Below are 25,766 nucleotides of genomic sequence, written 5' to 3'. Positions count from 1 at the left end.
TATACAACAAAAGAACGCAGCTTTCTTGTTTAGAATAGAGGAGCAAAGAAACCAAAGAAATGGTTTAAACTGCTCTAGGACATTTTTCTTTATCTGCTTTCTTTACCTTACAAAAAATAATTTCTGTCTTATATTTTCTCCACATAGAAAACAAAAAGCTGAACAAAAAAAAAAACAAAAAAAAAACAACACTTTTTTTTTGTAAAACTGGCAAATTTTTTTTAAAAATTCTTAATACTATTTCTCTTGATTTTGATGAAAAAGGAAAAACTTTAAAATAAACACAAATCCAATCACGGTATAAACAACCTACCATCCTTTCATAAAAATAAAGTTTTGCAACAATGTAATTAATCACGTTGAAATGTTTCCAATTAAGGTAGAATAGTTACAGCCATTCTTCAAGTGTCTATTGAAATTTTATTATCACAGTAAAGTGTTAAGTCTATAATTGAAATAACCTAATCCAATACTGAAAAAATTAACTTTAATTCAAAACTAATCCTGAACTTTAAGTGGCTACAGCTCTACGCCAAACCTTCATTCTTAATCTTTTTATACTTCATATTTTAATCTTTTTAAATTCCTTTCAAATGCCTTTTTTCATACCGTGGACATACTGTCTGGTGCCTTAATGTTATTATTTCCTTTTAAAACAGTCAGCAGTATTTTTGCCTTTATATGGCTTTTAACACTTGTTTAATCATTGATAAATTGGACAGTTTTTTTTAATCATTCTGAAGCCATTTTTAAGATTAAGCCTTAATAATGCTTTCATTTTTTGGCTTTTTATGAAAATGGTTTTGAGCTAAATATGCGGTTTTGAGGCTATAGCAAATAAAAATTATCAAAACAACATCAACAACATGTACAAAAGAGAACAATGGTCAACAAAATTCATTACATAGCATTAACTAATGATTTGTACATAAATATAAGTGAGCAATTTGCTATATTCAATTAAAAGAAATAAGTATACGCTCATTCTCAATAAAACACAGCATTTGATGTTCCACTGGGTAGCTCTTATACGAAGGTTTTTCTTGAGGTCAAAATGTCGTTAGAGAGGTGGCTGCCACTTTGTCTAATAGGGACACTCTCAGTTTTACATTTCTATCTGTTATTTTTCTTTTACAAGTACCATTAATGCCCTAAAATGTAACATACGTTACTGTCGCCACCTAGAATTTTCAACTTTGAAATTGTGTTTCAGAAAAATAAGTTCCAGAATAAACGAAACATGTGCAATTAGTCATTGATGTGTGTATATGCACTTTGATTATTGGTTAAAATTATATTTGACTGTTAAAATCTCATTGGTATAATGAATGATCAAATGTCGCCAAATGCATATAAATAAATAGTGACAAACCTAAAACAATAAGAAGTGAAACCCAAATTACATAATTGAATCGATGCATGCTTAATAATACATCATATATATAATTATAAGTAAAAATAAGCTTGCAGCCTCTCAAATATCATTCTATTTTCGGAAATTTTCATTTTTTATTCAAATCTTTTCAACAGCACTTTAAAAAGAAACATACGTTACCATTATTTAAGAGCCAATCCATTCAAAGAAGAATCCAAACAAGAAAGAATATTAACATGTGTGTAAACTCTGATATATTAACCACAAATTTTGGGGCTTAAAAAGGTTTTTTCGTCATTTTTAAAACCATTTCCCCAAAGTAAAAATGAAACATCGTTTAAAAAAAATTACGTTATCAACTTTTTAAAGTAAATTTATCAAAAAAGGGAAAAAATTGAAGTCGGCCGATATTCAACATTAACTTCTATTTGCATTTAAGTAAAATTTTTTTTAACTTTGGTTGTTTTTATTTTTTAAGTAAAAACCAGTAAACAAACGTTTTCTTTTTTTCAAAAAGGGCTTTTATTGTTTACACATCATATATAAAACATAAAATCGCAATTTTTTGACAATAGAAAGATGTGGGCATTTGTTCCTAAATAAAAAGTATTTTAAAATGTTTAAGTTTAAAAAATTTGTGATAAAAGTTCTAAATAAAGCGGTGTGAAAATACGTTTTCTCCACTTACAATTCAACAATTTTTGAAAATTAAAGATAAAGTTGGGATTAGCATGCCTGTTAGTAACGGTTACCTTGTATTAGATGTAAGAAGACACAAAATTGTTTTTACAAAGGAAAGATATGTTAATAATATGTTGATGTACCAGCAGAAATGTTAAAAATATATTACACGATATTGATGTTCTCAGCAACAACTAATTCGTTTCTGCAAAGAGCTTATTGGCCGTATTTCATTCTATATATAATAATGTTAAAATAATAACCATAAATATAAATTATTTTACAAAAAATAAAATTGTTTTCCCAACCTTTACTTGCATTTGAATAAAATGAAACATACGTGACATCCTATATGGGGATAAATATCGAACTGTTTAGTACTAAATTTTCCAAATATTAAGAAAGTGGAAAGTTGAATATTTTGAGAAAAAAAATTGCTAATACAAAAATTGTGTTTGCATTCGACCTCTCATATATTATATATATGATATATATCCTTTGAATGAAGACATAAAATAATCATTTTCAAAATTGACTATTTTTGCTTTCTACGAATATTTAACTTTGAAGAAATTGACTGAAAATTAGCAAGGTACCCAACTTCTTTGAATTTTCCTGGTTAGAAAAGTCCCTCTAGATAGAGAATTTACAGATTTTGATATATTTTACAGACATTTGTTATTAATATGCAGCCAATATGTTACATTATTAGATCTGAAATCTACGTTACCGGAGAAATACAGTGTCATTACCGAAATAAATGCCATCCTGTTATATCATAGTTTCTTGTTCAAAATATTTCTGGCAAACTTGCAAAATACCCTAAACATTTACTTCAGCGATAAAAAATGACACAATGACAACATCAAATTTTTAATATTTTTCAACCTCAAATGCTTTATTTTATTGAGAATGGGCGTCAATTAATTGATGGGTTTTTAATGGTCATGTACTCATCCCTTTCACCTTTCAATCCTGTCAGCCTACATCAAAATTCATTACACCATTGTTCAAATGACGCTCAAAAAAGCAGGAACAGAGCTGCAAAACTGATAAAGATATATTGTAAAATATGTTTTCATCATAATCATTTAACTCGCTAAAAGATTTACTATACGCCTGATTCATCAAATGCTTCCCCCACAACTTCATCAAACATTTGAAGCTTTCAACATCTTAATCTAATTTTAATCTGATTGATAAATGCAAACAGAATATTTGTAATTTAGTCATTTCTTTCTACAAATCTCTTTCATGTCAACCAAATTCGTTACAAAGTACACGGTTATTGTGAAACGCAAGAAAAATGTCAAGATTTTCGGAGAAAATGCTAGTACAGAACTATGGAACCATCAAGGAAATTTCTCCAATATTGATTGAAGAACATCTTAAAATTGTGTGACCTGGGAGTATAAGACTGTACAGAACAGTTTCTCCGATATGCCCCTCTCGTTTTTAGACTGCCTTATAAATAAAGACGATTGCATAAAATGGAAACATATCTGGAGGGGAAACAGAGAACGTCTCGACAACAGACACATCCATACTCATTAATGAAACGGCAACTATTGACCAAACTACATAATCATCATTGGCACATACGCACTTTTCTTCTCATTTGAAGAAAATCATTTCGTGTTTTCACATTCTTTTTGCTATAACAGTGCCAAATGTTCAAGAATACACAGATTTTTTCCTATGAACTGCTGAGAAAATTGTTCAACTTCATATTTCTACTCATTTTTATAATTCAAAATTGTGTATTTATGTAGATCAATAGAAGTTTGCTGATTGTAATTCCTACACGAAACTTTGTTGGATAGGAAAACCACCACACTATAAAGGTCATACACCTCTTCATGCATTATTTCAGACACAAGCATGCACCTGAGTAGAAACACCAACCTTCTGTAAGCCAGCTAGATAGCTTCCTCACATGAAAAAATCAAAGGACCCCAACCAGATTCCAACTCACAGCTGTAAGGGGCAAATGATTTAAAGTCAACTGGCCATGGAGGCCCCTTATTAAACATTTGATACAAATATATACAATATATTCTATCATGATTCATAGTATATGTCTAAAGTTAACAGAAAAAGTGTTTTACGAATATTTTCCAAACATAATTATGTCGCCACAAACAAATGTGACACTGACCCTATCCTGATGATGTCAATCACAACTTTGCTGAATAAAGTACTTTCAAATAAGTTTTTTATTGATCATTTTAATACAATCATGTATAGCCTGTTTTGTTGTTTGAATGCCCAGGTATTTCATCACCTTATTAATAACCTCCATATTGAAAACCCAAATGTTACTTGTTACTGTCACAGTATGATATATCCTGATAATGAAAATATAGTGTTAGTATTATACCATTTTTGTTTGTTTGTTTGGGTTTTTTTTCAGTCACATTGGTACTATAATGGTCATATGGTGACTTGCCAGCTACATTAGTAAAGAAAGACCTATAGTTCCCATTCAGGAACAAGCTGGTACCTAAGTTAACCAACTAACCCTCATGAAAGAATTAAAAACTTCCACCCACAATTGTGATGGACAAGTAATTAAAGTCAATGACCTTAACCGCTGGACCTTAAGGCCAAACAAAAACTACTCATGAAGGCAAAGGTAATTTGCTAAATAAATAATTACAAAAATGGTAAACATTATAACCACATCCTGAACATTATTTGTTTATTTACACCCCATATTTTCCCAGCTTCAAATATCATAAAAGTACAAATGCACACAGTCTACTGCTTTGTTTCCATTCATCAAAAACTGTGGTCAAGTGCTTCTTACCATGATCTGATATAATCCAAAAATGTCACGATTGTTTTGAAGTAGCTCTTATATTTGTCATAAAAAAATATTTCCTATTTTATAAATATATCTTATTAAGCTTATTATATCAGTATCAATAAGGAGTAAACTTTCGTATCAGTTCATTTAATCAAGTTCACTTCCTAGCCAGCGTCTCATTAATTCATTCTAATTAAATTTCTTTAGTTTACTTCCCTTACACTGAGACTTTAGCAACAGATCTTTGACAAGATGGCTGCTTGGTATGAACTTAGAAAGAAACTCTTAATATCCTCTCACATTAGTGTAACCCACCAACAAAACTTTCTTACATTCACTGGCAATTACTAGTCATATCCACTAACAATAGTTGGTAATAATTTAATAACTGACAATAGTCATATCCATTGAAAAATAATGTGGTTATAACCACTGCCAATAACTATTCTTATGATAACCACTGCCAATAACTATTCTTATGATAACCACTGCCAATAACTATTCATATGATAACCACTGCCAATTACCCTACTGTTCATAACCACTGCCAATAACTATTCTTATGATAACCACTGCCAATTACCCTACTGTTCATAACCATTGCCAATAACTATTCCTCTGATAACCATTGCCAATAACTGTTCATAACTACTACCAATAACTATTCATAACTTCTGCCAATAACTATTCATTACTACTGCCATTAACTATTCATAACCATTGCCAATAACTTTTCATAACCATTGCCAATAATATTCATAACTAGTGACAATAGCTGGTCACATAAACTGTCTAGAAGATCTACATATATATTGTTTTAAAATTTGAAACACATGGAACATGTCTTTAGAATTTTGTCTGCAGGGTTATTAAGTCTGTAGACTTCAAACAAAGAGTTATTGGTTTTGGCAAACCGAAAACTGTTGATAGATTTTAAACACATTTTCTAACATTGAGCATTCTTCCATAGATGTATCAATAAACCCACATGTTCTATCTGTGTGGGCAGGAACTGTCTACACTGACTTTAATTGTACATGAAGCTTTTACTTGTTATTTTAAATATCACTGACACAGATACAAAGTAAAAGACAAAGATACAGTAACAACTCAAAGATTGTACTTGAACTATGTACACCATCATATTGTGATGATTACTATGATTATTCTTCACATACTACACATACAATGATTTTTTTGTTGTTGAAACTTTCCTAATCAATTTTAACTCATGCATTAGTTGACTGATTGATAGATATACAGTAATATTATCGCAATAACATATGTCATCATATAAAAATATCTACATTATCATCGCCACCATCATCACAATCATCATCACCACCACAATCATCATCATCATCATTCATATCTCAAATTAAGTTGTATCTATGTTGTGAATGAAACTTATAGTTTTGAATATTCAATCCATAGACAAAAAGCTTTCATCATGAATTATAAATAAATAATATTATATAAATTCAAAAGGTAAGACACACAAGCCTAATACAAACTTTAAGGTAAATATTTAAGATGTAATATCACTGGTATGAGGCCCTAAGAAAGGCAGGATATCCCGGATATCATAGTATTGATTGGCTGTATGCATAGGATGGCTGTACTCATACTGTATCATATTTAACAAAAATCTGGGAAATAAAGTTAATTTTGAAGAAATATTCCTCAACATATCATGAACTGGTAATTGAGCGCTAACTGGTTATATAAGTATTCTATGACCAGATGTTATGATGTAGTTATATATTTCCATAGAAACTGTTGGGATTTGTTGTCACCAATATCATATTTAGAGAAAATCATTACTTTATTATGGTCAGTTGTTTGATTGCTTTTCACACATCGCAGGTATCTGTTGATATGACAATATTATGATCTGGTGAATGCTGGCATCCATTTACACCATCAGATACTGGGTTTTTCAAGTATTATATAAAACACTCCCATATCGGAACATGGATCTACAGGTAAATTAACAGTTGACAACCACATATTGTCTACAACAGAACATACTTTAAGTTAGTCCAATATATCAGACGTTACAAGCTTGTTATAGTTTATGGTGGTCAAGCCTACTAGTATCATTGAAAACCATTCCAAACTTTTGAAAAAAAGATTTTTTTCATTACTTGGCATTGAAAATAGAGGCACTGACAAATAAAATGATAACAGACAAGCTGGACAAGTTCATTTAAGAAATTCATAGGTTAAGGGTTATAATTTTTTTCAATCTCACGGTATTTTAATTATTTGACAATAAAATGATATAACTTCAAGCATTTGATTAACTCTACAAATATCATCATAAAATTTGTTCACACCATCTAAAATCTGAAAATCCACAAATTATAATTCCTTCAATCTGGCACAGTATGATTTAATATGATTTTATGTGTTAGTTTATTAAATTTTGATGAAGGATTGTGAAAACTGTGATGTTTTAATCAGCATTAAATAGAGAGAACCGGGAGGAAAACTGAGCTTCTGAGAATTTACAAGCAGTTTAAAATGGGTATCATGTGTGTATACTTTAACTCTGATTTATTATTTCATGTTTTCTAATCTTTAACCCATAGCATGCTTAGTTTGTGTGATGCTACACTGAATTTTGAACCTGTCCATTGTTAATAAGAGAGATTCTTTATCAAAATATTAAAGTCTATATATGTGTAGTCAACTAAGTTTGTACCAACATTAAAATAAAAGTTCTTGTCTGAAATTTTGTCAGCTTTTAGCCAAACTGGCAATAAGGTACTTTCAATAATGGTGAAATTATAGGTCTTCTATTATGCAAAATGCAAAGTTCTCCAAAGAGGCTAAAACTAATTTACATTATATAGAAAAAGTATTGTGTTTCCTTTAAATTGATAACGTGTTTCAAACCGGTTTGTCTTGTTTCATTTATATAAAACAAATTTTTAGCATACATAAGTTGATGTCTGATTGTTGAAAACAAGATTATTACGAAAATATTTGTGTTTAACATGCAATAAGATAGCTGTTCAGACAAACAAATTAGGACAAAAAAAAAAGTTTCACAAATTATACCAGTAATGTTATATTCTCAATGCTTAACAAGTTGTTTTATTAGCCAGTTACATTAAAGAAATACAATACTAAAATAGCTAGTGCATCAAATATTTGCTAAACAAAAAGGTATTTCAACCCCAGGGGACAAATTTACCTGTCCGTAACTGACACTGTACACATCCCCTTTAATTATACTGCTTAAACAAGGAATAAATAACTCCGCATTTTTTTCATTAAATTCGTTTTTCAATATTTTCATTTCCGCTGTACAATTCTACTAGTAGAGGATCAATAGAGAGCTTGTTTATCTTGATGTTATAATTTGGTCAATATCAATTAGTGAGCTATTTAAACGCTTCACAATATTTGAGCCGTGTCATGACAAAACCAACATAGTGGGTTTGCAACCAGCATGGATCCAGACCAGCCAGCGCATCCGCGCAGTCTGATCAGGATCCATGCTGTTCGCTATCAGTTTCTTTGCTTGTTATAGGGTCTGTAAGCGATTAGCATGGATGCTGATCAGACTGCGCGGATGCGCAGTCTGGTCTGGATCCATGCTGGTCGCAAACCCATTATGTTGGTTTTGTCATGACCCGGCTCATTTTATTCTAAAGCTATGATTCTATGTTGCTATCTGTTATTATATTGTCAAACTTTAATCACATGTCGCTATTGGTAACTAAATCATATCATTTAAATCATTAAAATGCACTACACCGAATTGTTTTAGCTGACAAAATCATTTAAAAGGCGGTTTTAATGTTATTTTAATTACGCAACATTCAAAAAATATTTTCTTCTAATTGTTTTTAGATACCAAACGAAAATAGATTAATTCAAATAAGAGGAAAAATCAAATTGTATTTTAGATAAATAAAGTGTATTACATAAAATAATTCAAAATAAAAAAATTAAAAAAATAAGATATATACATACTGTATATCTAAGATAATATATAGACAGAATATACACGTGTTAAGCTTGAAAAAACTGTGAATTCTTCTCGAAGTCTCGAGTTAATTCCAGCGGGAAGTTAAATGAAAGTAAGTAAGTAAGTTGTGTGCCTGTTGACATTCAACATAAGATCTTAATTGAACCCCTGAGTATACATGTTCTCTCAAACCGTCACTTAACTTTCCTTAACCATCAAATTTTACTTGTCTGAATTTGTCTTTTAACTTTTTAAAATTCTATCGGTACTGTCTAAAACAGTATGATGGCCTTTCCGGTATTCATGTCAACGTTTTGTTTTTATCAATATTAAATTACTATGTATAATGAGAATACCAAATGATATAATAAAGTTGGAATCAGAATTCATTTCCATAAATTTTGTACTTTAAAGCTTAAATTGCTTTAATTTCTGAAAAATCTCTTGTTATCCAAAATTTTAAATTTGATAGATGAATTAGTAATTTAATAAGTAATTATAAGCATCATTAAATATATTAAATATAACAGTCTGAATCTATTTCAGGGCCATTCCGCAAAATCTGTGATACGTATAAAAATATCAGTTTTAAAAACTTAAGAATCTTTCAAATAATTGTTAGAAATAAAACTTATGTAAATTTTGGCAAAATCTAATTTGTACCCCAGATAAAATCATGTAAATCTAAAACTGTATTTTATATACATTGTATATATATATTTATACATAAAATATCAAGAATGTTTAAGTAAGAAATAACTTTCTGAAGTGGTTATTACACAATCAACATCTCATGTAATATATAACAACATACATGTAACAACAAATCTATGCAGAATTAACAAGTATAAACCTAAAATTGTCAAGTTTATAAATTTCATAAACGCTCATTATTCTTTTTAGCCAAAAATTTACAAAAGTAGTTTGAATATTAAAACACATTGATATATAAAATATAGATATGATAAAATATATATACAAACTGTTTATATTGTGATTTTACTCCAGTGGTAACATCCAATAATTTACACTAAGGTTTGCTAGTGTGTGATAATGTATCCAGTGATTTATATATCAAACTATCAGACTCAATTACATCCTTACTTTCCCACATACAACAAATATTACATCAATAGATAGCCTATCTCAATAATGTCTCAACACTCTATTTAACATCCATTCAAATAAAGTTACAGGGACAAATGCATGAATGTAAAAAGTGATGTGCTTAAAATACCTTTTTCTAAATCCACCTTTATATATCACACAGTAATTTTTGAATATGATTGTTTTATATGTAGATATGTTATTGTACATCCACTGTCAACTATAAGGTTATATTTTACATGCTGTTATTTTCTCTCTGAGCTCAACAGACACCCTACTATTCAAACTGCTGTTCAATGAACGACTGACTGACAGATTTGTGTGAAATGAACATGGATCCTTCTCGACCAATCAGATGTCTGCATTTTCTCACAGGCCAATTTGTGCTGTACAACATTTTTCCAACTGGAGTATTGAAGATATTATGAGTAAATGAGTTTTAAGACCTACCAATAATAAAAGCTATTTCTCCTTTTCACAAAAATTTTATGTTATAAAGGCATAAATGTCCTTCGACAACTTAAGCTTATTACTGAGCTGGATAATTTTATGGTTTAAATACCGAAACCAATATAACTATTACTTTTAAACCACTCATGCTATATATGCTTGAAACATTTTAATTTCCAAAGAAAACAAACATTTGGGTTGAGGATTGGGCATCTTACATTAGTCAGTTTTCTTAGCTGTTTTTACACTGACTTACTATATTTTGATTATTTTAAATATCTTCATTCAATATGTCATTTTATGGGCATGAATACCTTAAACTTAAAATATTTACATTAAACTTGCGGGGAATTTTAGAGAAAATTTAACTCTAAATATTTACACTAGTTCAAGATTTCTTCTGTATTGCAAATCAAAATAATAATGAAATTAAATATTAAAAATTTGAAAAACCGAGCAGACGCCTTGCATTTAAAAGTTCTGGCACCATATTAATAAGTCCTATTTATTAAATTTAACTTGGCACATCCTCATACCGAATTCTGTACCACATTTTCTGGTTACCTGCAGACAGCAGGTCAAAATATAAGGTCATATAATGTACTCATTGTTTTCTAACAAACAATTTACCAGGGCATGTGTAGTGCTGTTAAAAGATGTGACCCCCCACAATGATTCTTAAAACAGATCTGCAACATGTTTAAACTTTGTAACAGGTATTACATATTAATGATATACAGTCTTCATTCATAAAGTGTATAAATTTAGTAACTTTGACATTAACAAATTGGCGTCTATGGCCAAGTGGTTAAGGTTGATGATTTCAATCCACTTGTGCCCTCACTGCTGTGGGTTCAAATCCTGGCATGGACTTTGGATTCTTTTATGCGATAAAGCTATCCAGCTAGCTTACGACAGTGGCTCTACTCAAGTGCCTTTTCCTACAGAAGGACACCTAAATTCTTCCTCCACAAGTAAAGCTGTGGAAAGTCCCCATATGACTTTTCCTGTGTTGGTGTGACTTAATTAAAACCCAACCAACAAAAAAAAAACAACAACATTAACAAATATTTTGATTCAATCTGAAATATTTCTCATATCAAGTATAAATCAATTTATAAGTAAACCAACCCACACGAAAAGTGACAAATATATCCTAAATATAAATATATATTTTTCTTTGGTTAGACTAGTGACTGCAGGACTAATCAAACATTTAAAAATGATTTTAAGATTGCAAGATAATCATTGAGAGCTTTTGGTACAATTCCTGATTTTCTTGCATGCATCCGCAAGTGTAATACACTAGTATCACAATCTTCTTAAAATTGCACTGAGGTTTGTGCCAGCTTTATGGTATACCTTTTACAATCCTGCATCATACTTTTGTACAAAATGAGAATAATCATCATGGGTGTTTACTGAATTCCTTCCTATCAAAATTAAAATGAAGACTTTATTGTCCCATTACAAAATTTTATAAAGGTGTGTCCAACAGTACCTCGTTAAGACTGAAACACTAAAATTAATTATTTGATGTAAAAAAACAACACTGACCATAATGTTATCTAATTGAATAAACACTTCATATAAAACATGTCAATTTTCTGGTTTCACTCGCAAAATATTGAAATAAAGAAAATAACAGGAATTAATTAGTGAAAATCTTTTATTAATTCAAAATTAAAGACATAATAAATCAACTGAATTAATCAAGAAGACAACATGAAAGGAACATAAAATGGAAGGTTTAAACAGGATTACATGCCAAAGTTCTTATATGGCTCATATTTTAAAAGCAAAGCTTCATTAAAATTTAAAAAACACAACAAAAAATCAGACTTGCATGTTACTTCACAGACACACACAGGAAAAAGGAATTTTTATTATTTAAACAAAATAAATTTGGTTAATGATATCAAAGAGGTATTCTTTATAAAAGATGCTTTAACAATTTTTTTTAATTTTTTAAGCATCATAAAAATTATGTTCTTTTGGGATGGACTCTTGTTTGATCACAAGTGTCAGTCTTTTTTCTCTTTTTCTTTTTTTAAGATTCTGCTCAACAGAAGTGTTTAGAAGCCAGCTGCCCCCCTTATCACACTGTTCAAATCAAGGCCCCAGCAAATCCTTACATAATGTGATATCATTTTAATACTTTGTCAACACAACACAACAAAATCACTGGCTAATTACTGTCTCAACTGCAGCCTTTTATCTGATACAGATCACACTTATCAAGCTCCCAGAGGACACAGAGTCCCTAAAATGTTGTCATAATTACCCCCCTTTATCATTTTTAAAATCATCAATATCTAATCATTGAATGTAAGCAGGTGATTGTAAAATAATTGCCAACAGTTGAGATTAGTGTGATAAGTTATTCACAGTTTATATCTGTACATGAAGAGCTAAACAAATCCTGTCCAAGTCATTATTGAACAGTATTATGCAAATTTGGCAAGATTTCCGCTATTCTAGATATTTCAATAAATATTTGGTTAACAGTTTTCTGTTTGTTTATTCTGCTTATTTAAAGGGTTTAATGGAGTTTAAGTGTATACAATAATGTCCAATAGATATCCTACAATTGTCTATAGCACCAGATAAGATAATAAATCAAAACATGAATGATCACATGTTCATGTCCTTCACAATTAAAATTTAACATTGTTCTATTTCTTTTCTTTTTTTCTTCCTTTTTTTTTCTTTTTTCACCGAGTTTTGTGTCACATACAGCCAAATGTCATCTTTGAAGTAATTCTAACTTACATGTTGAATGCAGACTTCTAATGCCTTTATGTGCATTACTTTAAGACGTTTAAAAGGGAATACTGCAATTTTTTTCAGATTTACCTATGTAAAAATTTGCAGTAGCGCTAGAAACCTCTTTAAAATTTATAGTCCTACAATACTTTCATAATTAGACAGCTATAGCTGACATTGTTATGTTATAAAATTGTTTACTTAAAGGAACTCCACTGAGGTTTATAAGCCTAAAAACATAAAATCTTAATTTTTCACGTAGATAAACATGAGCACTTAAAACAGAAACATAAATAAGATATAATTAAGAAAAATATAAGAAATATATTAAAAATCGTATGTCTGAGCTAATTTTAGTCTGATTTGAGTGAAAAGCGTTAACGCTTTTCAATTTTGGGTCATTTTTCACTATTATAATAATTATTCTGGAAAAACGGAGTGAGCTAATGATCTGAAAATTTGCACATAAGTTATTGGTATAGATCTAAATCAAATGGAGTAATAATCTCAAAAAATTATTTCCAGTTCCGTCATGTAAAAAAACCTCAGTGGAGTCCCTTTAATAGGGGAGAAAGTGCATTATGTAACAATCAGGTTACCTACAGAAACCCACTGAGTATCCTGGTCAGCTACCTGCTTGTACCTTTGTTTTACAGTGGTTTATAATGGGCCATGTTTTGTGACAATTCACAATACCACCTTTTACATTCTTGTATGTGTGTGTTTTATATGTACCCATGCTCTTAAATTTTTTGTTTGGATGGTTGAGCAGGCACTACTTTCAAATCACTTGCCCCGAAACTGCCATGAGTTCAAATCCTACCAGGGACTTTGGTATCTTTCATATGAGGAAGTTATCCACCAAGGCAATTTGTTCTACTCTGTTGCCAGTTGCCTCCTGCCAATGGGGCCTGAAATCTACAGTGTCAGCGTGATTTCAAACTCAACGAAAAAAAAAAAATATTTTTAATTCTTCATTCAATGTTCGTAATTTCTTATTTACACACTATGTGTCAATAGATTTATATATGATCTGAGATGAAAATATTAAGTGTAGCTGTGTTAAAATGATATAATCTCGAAGATTTGTAACACCTTCTTGTTTATACTAGAGATAATCTATCCAAACCAGATCACAGGGAGATTATTATTGTTTTATAAATTGTGGAATTATACTAGCTGACAGTTTATATAGAAATATAAATAACATTAAAGAGGAGTAAAGAAGAGATTATGTATAACAGTGGCATACTTGTCACCTGCTATACAATACCTGATATAATAGTCAATATTTGGTCGTTCTGAGTCATTTAGCAAAACTCTCAAATATTTGATTTGCAATTTAGAGTTTGTCAGTCCATAAAATACGTTTGTTTAATGACTTAATGAATATTCTTCCATCAAATGTTTTAGAAGAGCAAGTACTCTGCACTTGCATGAATGAATGGTAAACAGATGCATTTATTCTTTACTTTTAGGTTTCTCTCAGAATAATCACAAACACATGTTAAAAGATTACAGATAAATTTATAAAACTATTTATTGAAATCACAAATTTCTTGCCTAATACTTCAGTTTAAACATTTAAATTTTTTTAAAAGTCATCCATTACAAACAGAAATGTTTGACAAAGTAAAAAGTCATGTAATGTGATAATAACAAGAGCTGTCCGTAAGACAGCGCGCTCGACTTTTTTATTGCTTGCCAATAAAAAAAGTTTTTGCAGTAAAAGGCAATACAAGAATCTCTGTATTTTTAAAGTGAACAATGGCCATGAGCATTAAGATATTTAGTGAAGAATTATTTTACTGAATTGTGTGATACCCTTGAACACTGCAGCAATGTTTATATGACATAATTTATGGTAAAGTGAACAAGTGGATAGGAATGAATTTTTTTAGATTTTTTAAGTTTTTTAGTGCTTGCCTATAATACAAAACATTGACAGTTAAGGGCCATAATTCAAATAAAATCTTTGACAGAATTACCTTCTCCTGGACATGTTTGGGAATCATGATTGTAAACAAGTATTCCAACTTTCAAATTAATATCTCAAACAGTTCAGTCAAAAAGTGGACTGGTACTAAAAACTTAACCAAGATTCTAAGTCGATAAAAGGCCTTAATTTTTAAAACAAATCCTTGACAGAGTTACCTTCTCTTGCGTACAGATGGGGTTAATGATGTGAAATAGCATTAAAAGTTTCAAAGCAATATCTCAAAGGGTTAAGGCAATAAGTGGATTTTTACCCATATTCAATGTATTTTCTAAGTCAAAAAGGGGCATAATTCTGTCAAAAACCTTGACAGAGTTATGTCCTCTTGTCTGTTGATGAAGGTCGTGATGGTAAACAAGTATGGTCAGTTTCAAAGCAATACCTCCAATGGTTTTGAAATAAAGTGAGGTGGTACAAAAAACTTAACCAAGCTCAATACACTTTCTAAGTCAAAAAAGGGCCATAATTCTGTCAAAAACCTTGACAGAGTTATGTACTCTTGTCTGTAGATGGAGGTTATGATGGTGAACAAGTATGGTAAGTTTCAAAGCCATACTTGTAATACTTCTGAAATAAAGTGGGGTGGTACGAAAAACTTAACCAAGGTGTGACGCCAACGCCGACGCCGGGGCGAGTAGGATAGCTCCCCTTTTCATAGAAAAGTCGAGCTAAAAATTGATGTAAAATTCTAAATTTGACAGGATACCAATGAGAGTAAAGACCAACTCAACGATGATGTAAGGAGACTTTGGGAGAGTTAATATAAGATCATATGGAATGGTTTTCTGTATGATATTGATAGGGTCTGATCTAATTAGGCTAATAACAAGATTACTGGTGGGTGCATTTGGGTAATTGTTTACAATGGTGCTAATATTCACCTAATCTGGAATACTTAACTGAACCCCATAGGAGGTTGTCTGAAGGTCAAGTGGGTACAAAGTCTGTCTGATCACCCCTTTTTTTTTTATTGCAAAAAAAATAAATTTAATATAAATTTCATATAAGGTATACAAAAAGTACATATTCCAGTGCATATGAAATGAAATAAAGAAAACTACAAAGTGTTATTTCTGTTGGATGGTAGATAAACTTTTAAACGTAATCTTTCATTATAACTATCAGTTACAGCAATTTATGCAAATTCAGTCACTGAAGAGGCTTTCTTAAGGAATATAAAATGGTATCACAGGTAAAAAGTGAAAGTGAGATAATTATTTTATTTCAATAAAAAAGTAACAATTGTAGATGAAAGAGTAATACTCCGAACAAAAACTGAAATTAAGAAATGTAAAAATGGTGATGTAATTCTGTATATGTAATACAATGTCATATCATATACATTATCACCTATCTAGTTTTCAGCAACTTTTTACAAAGTATATTAGTATAATTTTATATGTGGGTTGTTTTTGAAGCTATGGATATACATGGATAGAAGATCAGCTAGGCAAGGGCAACGTTCAAATCACTCCTGGGGTGTGTCTGCGGCTGTAAAATCACACAGATCACTTAAACTGTAACAGGGACGAACGGGTAACCTTTGATGACTTACTCATGTCGATGGCACTACAAGAAGCTGGTAGCGGCTGCACCACCTTACCAACATTGGACACAGGAACACCTTACCAACATTGGACACAGGAACACCTTACCATCATTGGACACAGGAACACTTTACCAACATTGGACACAGGAACACCTTACCAACATTGGACACAGGAACACCTTACCAACATTGGACACAGCCAGGGACACCTTACCAACATTGGACACAGGAACACCTTACCAACATTGGACACATGAACACCTTACCAACATTGGACACAGGAACACCTTACCAACATTGGACACAGGAACACCTTACCAACAACAACTTACCAACATTGGACACAGGAACACCTTACCAACATTGGACACAGGAACACCTTACCAACATTGGACACAGGAACACCTTACCAACATTGGACACAGGAAACACCTTACCATCATTGGACACAGGAACACTTTACCAACATTGGACACAGGAACACCTTACAACATTGGACACAGGAACACCTTACCAACATTGGACACAGGAACACCTTACCAACATTAGACACAGGAACACCTTACCAACATTGGACACATGAACACCTTACCAACATTGGACACAGGAACACCTTACCAACATTGGACACAGGAACACCTTACCAACATTGGACACAGGAACACCTTACCAACATTGAACACAGGAACAACTTTACCAACATTGAACACAGGAAAGGCTGTAAGGCACATGGCAGCATGACAAGTCACCAGTGACGTGGGAACAAATCTGAAACAGCAATCATGCAAATATTTTTGCCTGTATGGTTTATTTTTGTGTCAAGTGTAATAAAAAGGAAAAAAAACGCATCTCAACCAAAAGATATTAGTGATTTTAGTTGACAATAGGTAAAGGATCAAACAAAATTGGTTACCACTGCATCATGAGCTAGCTGAGCTTACCTACTCAGACACTACACAGTAATAGTTTATATTGAATATACAACATATTCATAGTCTCATACATTCATACAGCCATTATAATACAGTAAAATTTATATACAGAAGATAGCATATGTGACATTACTTTTTGTTTTGTCATATTTTATCATCTTCAAACAAATATCTAGGTTATAGAGGAGATGAATCAATTACCAAGATAGGAAATGACCAAATGTTATCTTCACATCCTGACAAAATATTGAATCAGAATCCCTATGAGGAAATGATCACTTATCTTCATGCAAATATTATGTAAATTATCATATAGATAATCTATGTCTATTTATCATGAAGGTGATTATCCAAAGTAATTAAAACAGCAGGGGAACAGCTCCCGGTGGGAGGAGCAAAGTAAGACCTGTTGATAGGGACAACTTCTTTATAATGTAAAATGAAAATTAAAAAATACTATTCATTTGAGGTTAAAAGTGATAAAAGCTTATAGCATTTTTGAACCATTAAAAGAGTCTGCTTGATGGAAAAAATCAGTACTGGTGTATGAGGAAACATGGTTGTGACCCCAGCAGTGCTTAAATCCATATCTCTGAGCTTAGAGACAGACTACAGTTGTAACTATAATCATGAAAGCTCAAAACTTTTAATCCTCTACCTAGTTTTTTTTATTATAAAAGAAGATGTGAAGAATCAAGATTGAGAAACCATGCACATCAGAGCACATGATTGCAGGAAGTTAAATTATGCTCAGGTTGCCGTGGTAATGAATGAGTGACCAACTTATAAATAAGGAGGTAGAGACCCTGTATCCCTACCATGGATATTTAACTTTTCTAAATGAATTAACATTTTGACAGGATGATGCATGACATGACCTCCTTATCATGTTTGTGCTGGAACTCAAATTTTTTAATTTTGTCACAGCCGCATAGAAGCATGTTTTTAACTGGACACAATGGTGTCCAAAATTTGTCCTTGACCTTAATCACGTGAAATCCAATGAAAACTCCAGTATATGTTTCAATGTTGGGGCCATATCCGAATCTGGGACAGAAACATGAAATCTACGAAAGCAAAAAGGTGCCATCATTGCACTAACATTTTATTAATATGGAATCTACAGAAGCAAAAAGGTGCCATCTTTGCAAAAACATTTTATCAATATAGAATCTATGAAAGCAAAATGGTGCCATCTTTCCAATAACATTTTATTATGCTATGTTCAGTGAAAGGATATATAATACACTAGAAATACATAGTTTAAGCAGCAAGTGTTTGGTTAAGTATATTTATTTCTGTACATTTCAACCTCGAGATTAAAAATAACAGCACATGTTCGTGACAGCATTTCCTCCTCATCCCAGGTGTACTATATTCACATGCAAAATAAAATACATTTTTTGTTTCATTAGGAATTTTCCCTGGAAGCTTGGTAAATAATCTGATATTATCTAATTTTTAATGTTTAAATCACAAAGAACAAAGGAAAGATAATAGCATCTTTTAAATGGTATTTTATTTGATGCTTCATACACACCAACTGTCTGCATCATGAAGCCTTGTTGCCGAGCAACCATCACAAAGCTTTGTAACCAAAAACATAATCAATGGCTAGTTATATGACAAATTTGTACTGTAATTAAGGATTCAACTTTGTTATAATTATCCATTAGTACTCTAAAATAAAAAACTAATGTTCTTCTAACAGTGTTTTACATAATTTCTTAGAAAATGGATTATAATTTAAAATTTAAATTAGTTCCTGTCATATTCAATTATAGTGTTTCCCAGACAAAACATGTAATTTATACATGTATATGAAAGGTGTGTCCTCTCATTATCAGCAAAAAAACAAGAATAAAGATCAACAAGGTATAGTCAACGTTCACAGGATGCAGTATAAGCAAGGTCAGGGTTCTTGATCTTCCCTAAGTGCTGATATTCTGAACCATTCCCCTTGCCAAAAAAGTGGGATCCACGCTCCCCCACCCCACTCCTGCAATTTCAAAGCCAAAGTCCCCTAAAATTGAAATTGAAAACATTATAATCATTATATAAGGATGGTCAATTGGTATATAATACTGAATGACATTGCAGTTTAACCTGTATTCCATACAGCTTCTAGACAGGTACTATTTTGTACATTTTTTTTAAATATGAATATGGAGGAAAAACTACCTAAAATTCCCCCTTTATGGGATAACAATGGGAAAATTACCTCTTGTACAGGAATTGTTTTGAGAGAGTCCTGTTAGTCCAAATGCATATCTACTAGACAAGACAATTACTACAGGAGTATGTAAAAGGAAATTTTACCTTAAAGATCATTAACAAGGAAAGAATGACACACATGGAATACAGTCCTGACAATATCCTGTCAAGAAGGGTCTTGGGTTCATGCAAAGTATCGTATAAACGATATGCAAAATGAAGAAAAAAAATAAGTGTCTTTAAGTAACACATACATAAACTCCAAATAATGAGGGCATTCTTGGTATAGTAAAAGGAATATCTAAAACAAATGTCTTTTGGGCAAGGCATCTTAGAAATACAAAATGGAAGTTCATTTCGAGTTCATGTCAAGGCATCATATATAAATATATTTGAATGTCACTGAAACTCACTTTTCTAAGTATGTATAATGCATGTCACATTAATTTTTCACAGAGCATTCATATGGGTATTGAACTTTTTGAAGTTGATGTTCACCAGGGGAATTAGGGTGCTTCATAAGATGTCAAATAAGACATAATGTCATTTCTGAAGAAAGGTTAAGCTAAGTAAGGGTGTGTGATTAACTGTTCAGATACAGTCTGTACAATTCTTGCATGTCTGCCATTTCTAGTAATAGTGTACAACTGCCATGTCACTCTTCACTAAATATAGTAAATCATACTAAATCATATAAAATTAAACTGAAATACTAGCAGTAAGAGCAAATTAACTCACTCAGATACAACATGACTGATGTACTTATATCAATTTACAGTTAAATATGGAAAAGAATATCCAGAAAATATTCAGTGCCTGGAATTGAAATTCAAGACAAATCTGTGCTATTCAATCAATGTCAGCGTTATTCAAACAGAAAAATCAATTGTAAACATCCTCGGAAATGAGATTCGAGTTCAATAGTAAACACAGAAATTTGAAACTAAAAATATTAAGTATGTCATAAAATATGATAATCGATTAATTTTCTCCTCAGAATATACAGACTTGAATGTGTTTCCTTTATTCATGTTCTGCTATAACAAGACAATTTGGCCTGAAACAATGTATCCATAGATATCCAGATTTTTCTTGTGTTTCAGTTTAGCCAATAATGTATAAAGAAGGTAAGGAAGAAAACTGCTTGTTTAGCTGGTGTGCTTATATATTTGTAATGCTCCATAAATGGACTTATACCAGGGACTTGTACAATATTTTACAAAAATCCTCATAATAAATAATTGGAAAACTGGCCAAGCGATATTTACTATGTAAAAATATAATAGAATAACTTGTCAAAGTAACTAATTATGCTCTTAATTCAATTGGCAATGAAAAATTAAAGGATATCTTAAGAACCAATTTCCATTTCCTCCAATCCTTTTCAACAAAAATTGAAAATGTTACCAGCTCGGTTTGATACTCTGTACATGGACGTTACTGGTAATTGTAAGCTACCGTCTACACCTCTAGTACCGGCACAAGCAGAATTCAACATTTCAACATGAAAATGATGAAATTTTTAATTGCGTTCACATGGCAGTTATCATGAAACCTTCAATATTACACTTTTGTGTCATGCCTTGAAAAGTGGCATGTGGCCTTACTGAGAAAAAACGATGGGTGGACAAGGCAGTACATCCTTATAATGTCAGCTAATTACGACTGCCCTAAAGGATATCAAAACCAGAATTACAGTACTAACCATTCAGACATCTGTATTAACAAAAATATTTAACACTTGCTTCAGTTCTTATTTATTCATTTTAAAACTGTAAAACTTTGAAAACAGAACTTCAACTAACAACAGCTGCCTCTTTTGATTTGATAAAATTCATACAATCTAATTAAATCTTCAAAAGACTATAGAGATTTAAATTTGCAAATTGGGGCCTAAACTAATCTTCAATAAAAAGCTGCAATCTGTATTATTCCAACACAAGATGCAAATGCACGATAAATCTGCAACATTTAAAAGCTATCAGGATCATCCCAGAATAATCCTGACAAAACAATGCAACCAGAGGGGGGTGGGGTAATTAACCATTCAGTAACCAATTTTGATTGGCAGGTCAACTTAAATTGATTGACAATAGCATACTTCTGGAGGAAAAATGACAGTGCAGCCACATGTTTGGAATTAATTACATCAAACATTAATTACCAAACATGGATTATGCAATAACTTCTTTTACAGAAATAGCTTCTTGTCAAATGCATAATAAACACATTAAAACATGATTGTTCAATGACAGAATACTCTGCTAGAAAATGATCAACAATCATCAATTGTTACAGCAGAAAATTAGTTTCCCTTCAAGTACAGAATCAATCATTGACATATTATATCAATTTATTACAGTTTCTAAACTGTCAATCACAATATGTATAGACTAAATAATCTGCAACATTTGTAACACCTTTCAGAGGCATGGTAAATTTACACTTAACATCAATGCATATTTCGAACAGTTCAGTATTTCTTTTTCAACTAAACATTTAGTACCATTGCATACCTTATTATGCTTCCCCATAGGGCCAGAGAAATTAGAAGAGTTTTATCTTTTATCTTTCTCAATGTGTCAAAGTGGCCAAAGAAAGTAAAATCACAGTGCTAAGTGGCCAAGCATAATTGCAGCCAATCACACTGTCAGGTGGCTGAGGAAGTGATTGAGGATATTTCCAAATGACAGTGCAAGTACTAGTTTAGGTCTTATCATCTGATTGTCTTTTCAAGGGTAGTGAAAGTCCCATTCTTGAAATGAAGGGAATGACTGAATATATAATGCATGTCATGCAGGCATATAGCTGAATATTTACAGGTATGCAAAGAAATGAATAGAGCATTCTGTTATAATTTTAACATTATAATTATGGAATAAAAACCACCAGACTGCCCATCAAACTTGTGTATTAACAGAAATGTTTTTACAGTCTATGGACTGACAGCGGGTCTGACAAGGGCAATTCTATATACACCCCACCCCTTGCTATAAAATAAAAAGTATAACTGTCACAAAGACCATAAATTATACTTTGTAAGCTGCAGTTTTTTTTCCTTCGGAAAAAATTTATGAGACAAAATGGAATCTGTGATGGAACTTGTCATCTAAGCTTATCTCCGTATAGATCCATCTTCCCTAGAGGCTATGCTTCTACCATTCACCTTTTCAAATGTCCCAATGAAAAATCACTCAGAACCCATAAAATATGTCAAACTGGCATACAGCACAAAAGAAAACTAACAACATGGTGAGTTTTGAATAACCCAATCAGTAATAATGGAACATTGCATACATTGATTTTATCTAGAAATATTGTTTTGAAAGAGTCTGGTTTATCGCTATGTGACGGAACCCAGGGCCATATCTATCACGCTTTACTGATTTCCAGCCATATCAGAATTGACTGAATCAGAAATATTGAGAAGTCTATCGAAGAAAAGAACTGATGCTAATAGTGATATCATTGATATTTGGAGTAAATATTTAGCGTCCATGCATTCTAGAATTTCAATCAATTCCCCTTATTGATGAGAACATGTTCTAGCAGGCTGCTGATTTTATCACATTCTTTTCAAAACTTAAGCCCAGCACACACTTCAGGTCATCTTTTAAAGAAAAAAACAAGAAAAATTTTAAATTTAAATTTTAAAATATTTGTCTGCCCATGTAAAAAATTTTATTTTTTGAAAATATTTTTTTTTGTCTTTTGGGTTAACAAATAATGTGATATAAAAACCCCATGTCTGATTCCCCCCAAAGTTTAAACTGATGGGGAGAGACCCTGGAATAATTTAAAATCTTTTTTAACAAATAATATAACAACCCTACTACACTTATTGCACTTTGCTCTCTAAACATTACTTGATATTAACCATTAAAAAGGAGGGGCTGACTTTTTTTCAGGTACTATTTTTCTTCAGGTCTTAATGGCCACATGCTTTTACCAACTTTTGAATTAAAAATTAATTTATTTCGCTCATTCTGTATGGTAATTGGAGCAAAGTGGTAAATTTAAGACTAAATTCCTTCTTTAAATTGCCACAATAAGTCATACTTTTACCTACTTTTGGATTAAAAAATAATTTATTGACTTTTACTCTAAGGTAATTAAACCATGTGGTAAATTTAAGACTAAATTTCTTCTTTAAATTGCCACATACTTTTACCTTACTTTTGGATTAAAAAATAATTTATTGACTCATACTCTAAGGTAATTAGAGCAAAGTGGTAAATTTAAGACTAAATTTCTTCTTTAAGGCATGACTGATGATACCCTTGGCATCCATGCTCACTGTCATTGAACATAACTGACCTCACATAAAAGAGTATTGCATTAAAGTTGGGATTTGAACCCATTACTCAATAAAGGTTAAATGTTCAAGCTTTAATGCCATAGAAAAATACTTATTGCAAAGGTATTCATCTATTCAAACTGATAAATAATTATTATCCCCCGCCGAAAAATTTCGGCGGAGGATATAGAAATAGTCTCCGTCCGTCCGTCCGTCCGACCTTCTGTCCTTCCGTCCGTCCGTCCTTCCGTCCAAAATTTTTGTCCGGAGCATATCTCTAAAAGTATTTAAGTTATCAACTTGAAACTTCATAGGTGGATAGACCTCATTGAGGAGGAGTGCAGTGCACAAGAATGATAACTCTACCTTGCATGATTTTTGAGTTATTGCCCTTTGTTATTTTTCAAAATTGATTTTTGTCCAGAGCATAACTCCAAAAGCCTATGAGATATTAACATGAAACTTCATAGGTGCATAGATCTCACTCAGGAGGTGTGCAGTGCACAAGAATGATAACTCTTCCTTTCATAATTTTTGAGTTATTGCCTTTGTTATTTTTCATACCTAATTTTTCACCTGAGTGGAGCATAACTCAAAAAGTGTTTGAGATATCAACATGAAATGTCATAGAAGGATAGATCTTATTGAGGAGGAATGTTGTGCGCAAGAATGATAACTCTTCCCTATACAATTTTTGAGTTATTGCCCTTTGTTGTTTTTTTCATGCTATTTTGTCCAGAGCTTATCTCAAAAAGTATTTGAGTAATCAACTTGAAACTTCATAGGTGGATGGATCTCATTGAGAAGGAGTGCAGTGCTAAAGAATGATAACTCTACCCTGCATTATTTTTGAGTTATTGCCCTTTGTTATTTTTTCAAAATTAATTTTTTTGTCCAGAGCATAACTCAAAAAAGCCTTTGAGATATCAAAAATGAAACTTCATAGGTGCATAGATCTCACTCAGGAGGTGTGCACTGCACAAGAATGATAACTGTACCTTTTATAATTTTTGAGTTATTGCCCTTTGTTATTTTTCATACTTAATTTTTCAATTCAATTTTTTTCTCAAAAAGTATTTGAGGTATCAACTTGAAACTTCATAGGTGGATAGATTTTACTGAGGAGGGATGCAGCATACAAGAATGATAACCTACCCTGCATTATTTTTCAGTTATTGCCCTTTGTTATTTACAGCCATCAGTATTTACATAGGTTTAAAATCTGTAATCACTATAGCCATCAGTTTTCATTACCAAAAGACCTCTTAAAATGGAATTATTCTGCTCTACTACATATACATTCTTCCAATGAGCAAACACATTCGGCGGGGGATGGCCATGTTGACATGGCTCTTGTTTATTAGTTAGTCTCTTGCTACCATGTAAAGCGAAACAGTTGAAAACATTATGTGCAACACACAAAATATTGAGAAGTGTTTTGGTAGGCAACATATTCAAACATGCCTAAGAACAACAATTGGCCATCAAAACATTTATATCATTACCACCTTCAAGTTGATTCTACGCATTTTATGCTACATAACAAAGTCGTGATTTCCCAAGAAACACTACTATGGACATTGGTAAACAGTGACAAATGAATCAAGT

General features: G+C 31.6%; 1 protein-coding gene across 8 annotated transcripts in view; it reads right to left on the bottom strand.

Moving 5' to 3' along the window:
- Positions 1 to 25,766, bottom strand: part of LOC132731350 (roundabout homolog 1-like) — a 67,562-nt gene that overhangs the window by 38,080 nt on the left and 3,716 nt on the right. For 3 of the 8 annotated variants that reach the window (XM_060717519.1, XM_060717525.1, XM_060717526.1), the window contains exon 1: positions 10,085 to 10,270. The exons of 1 other annotated variant lie outside the window; for it this stretch is intronic. The gene's annotated coding sequence lies outside the window, so the exon portion shown is untranslated. Of the gene's footprint in view, positions 1 to 9,826; positions 10,271 to 25,766 lie in introns of those variants that run through there. 4 more of the 8 variants (XM_060717527.1, XM_060717524.1, XM_060717521.1 and 1 more) reach the window with 3 other exon arrangements.

The sequence above is a fragment of the Ruditapes philippinarum genome, unplaced genomic scaffold (assembly GCF_026571515.1).
Source record: "Ruditapes philippinarum isolate M1 unplaced genomic scaffold, ASM2657151v2 ctg3681_1_1_1_1, whole genome shotgun sequence".
NCBI lineage: Eukaryota > Metazoa > Mollusca > Bivalvia > Venerida > Veneridae > Ruditapes > Ruditapes philippinarum.
This window is presented reverse-complemented; position numbering and strand designations above follow the sequence as displayed.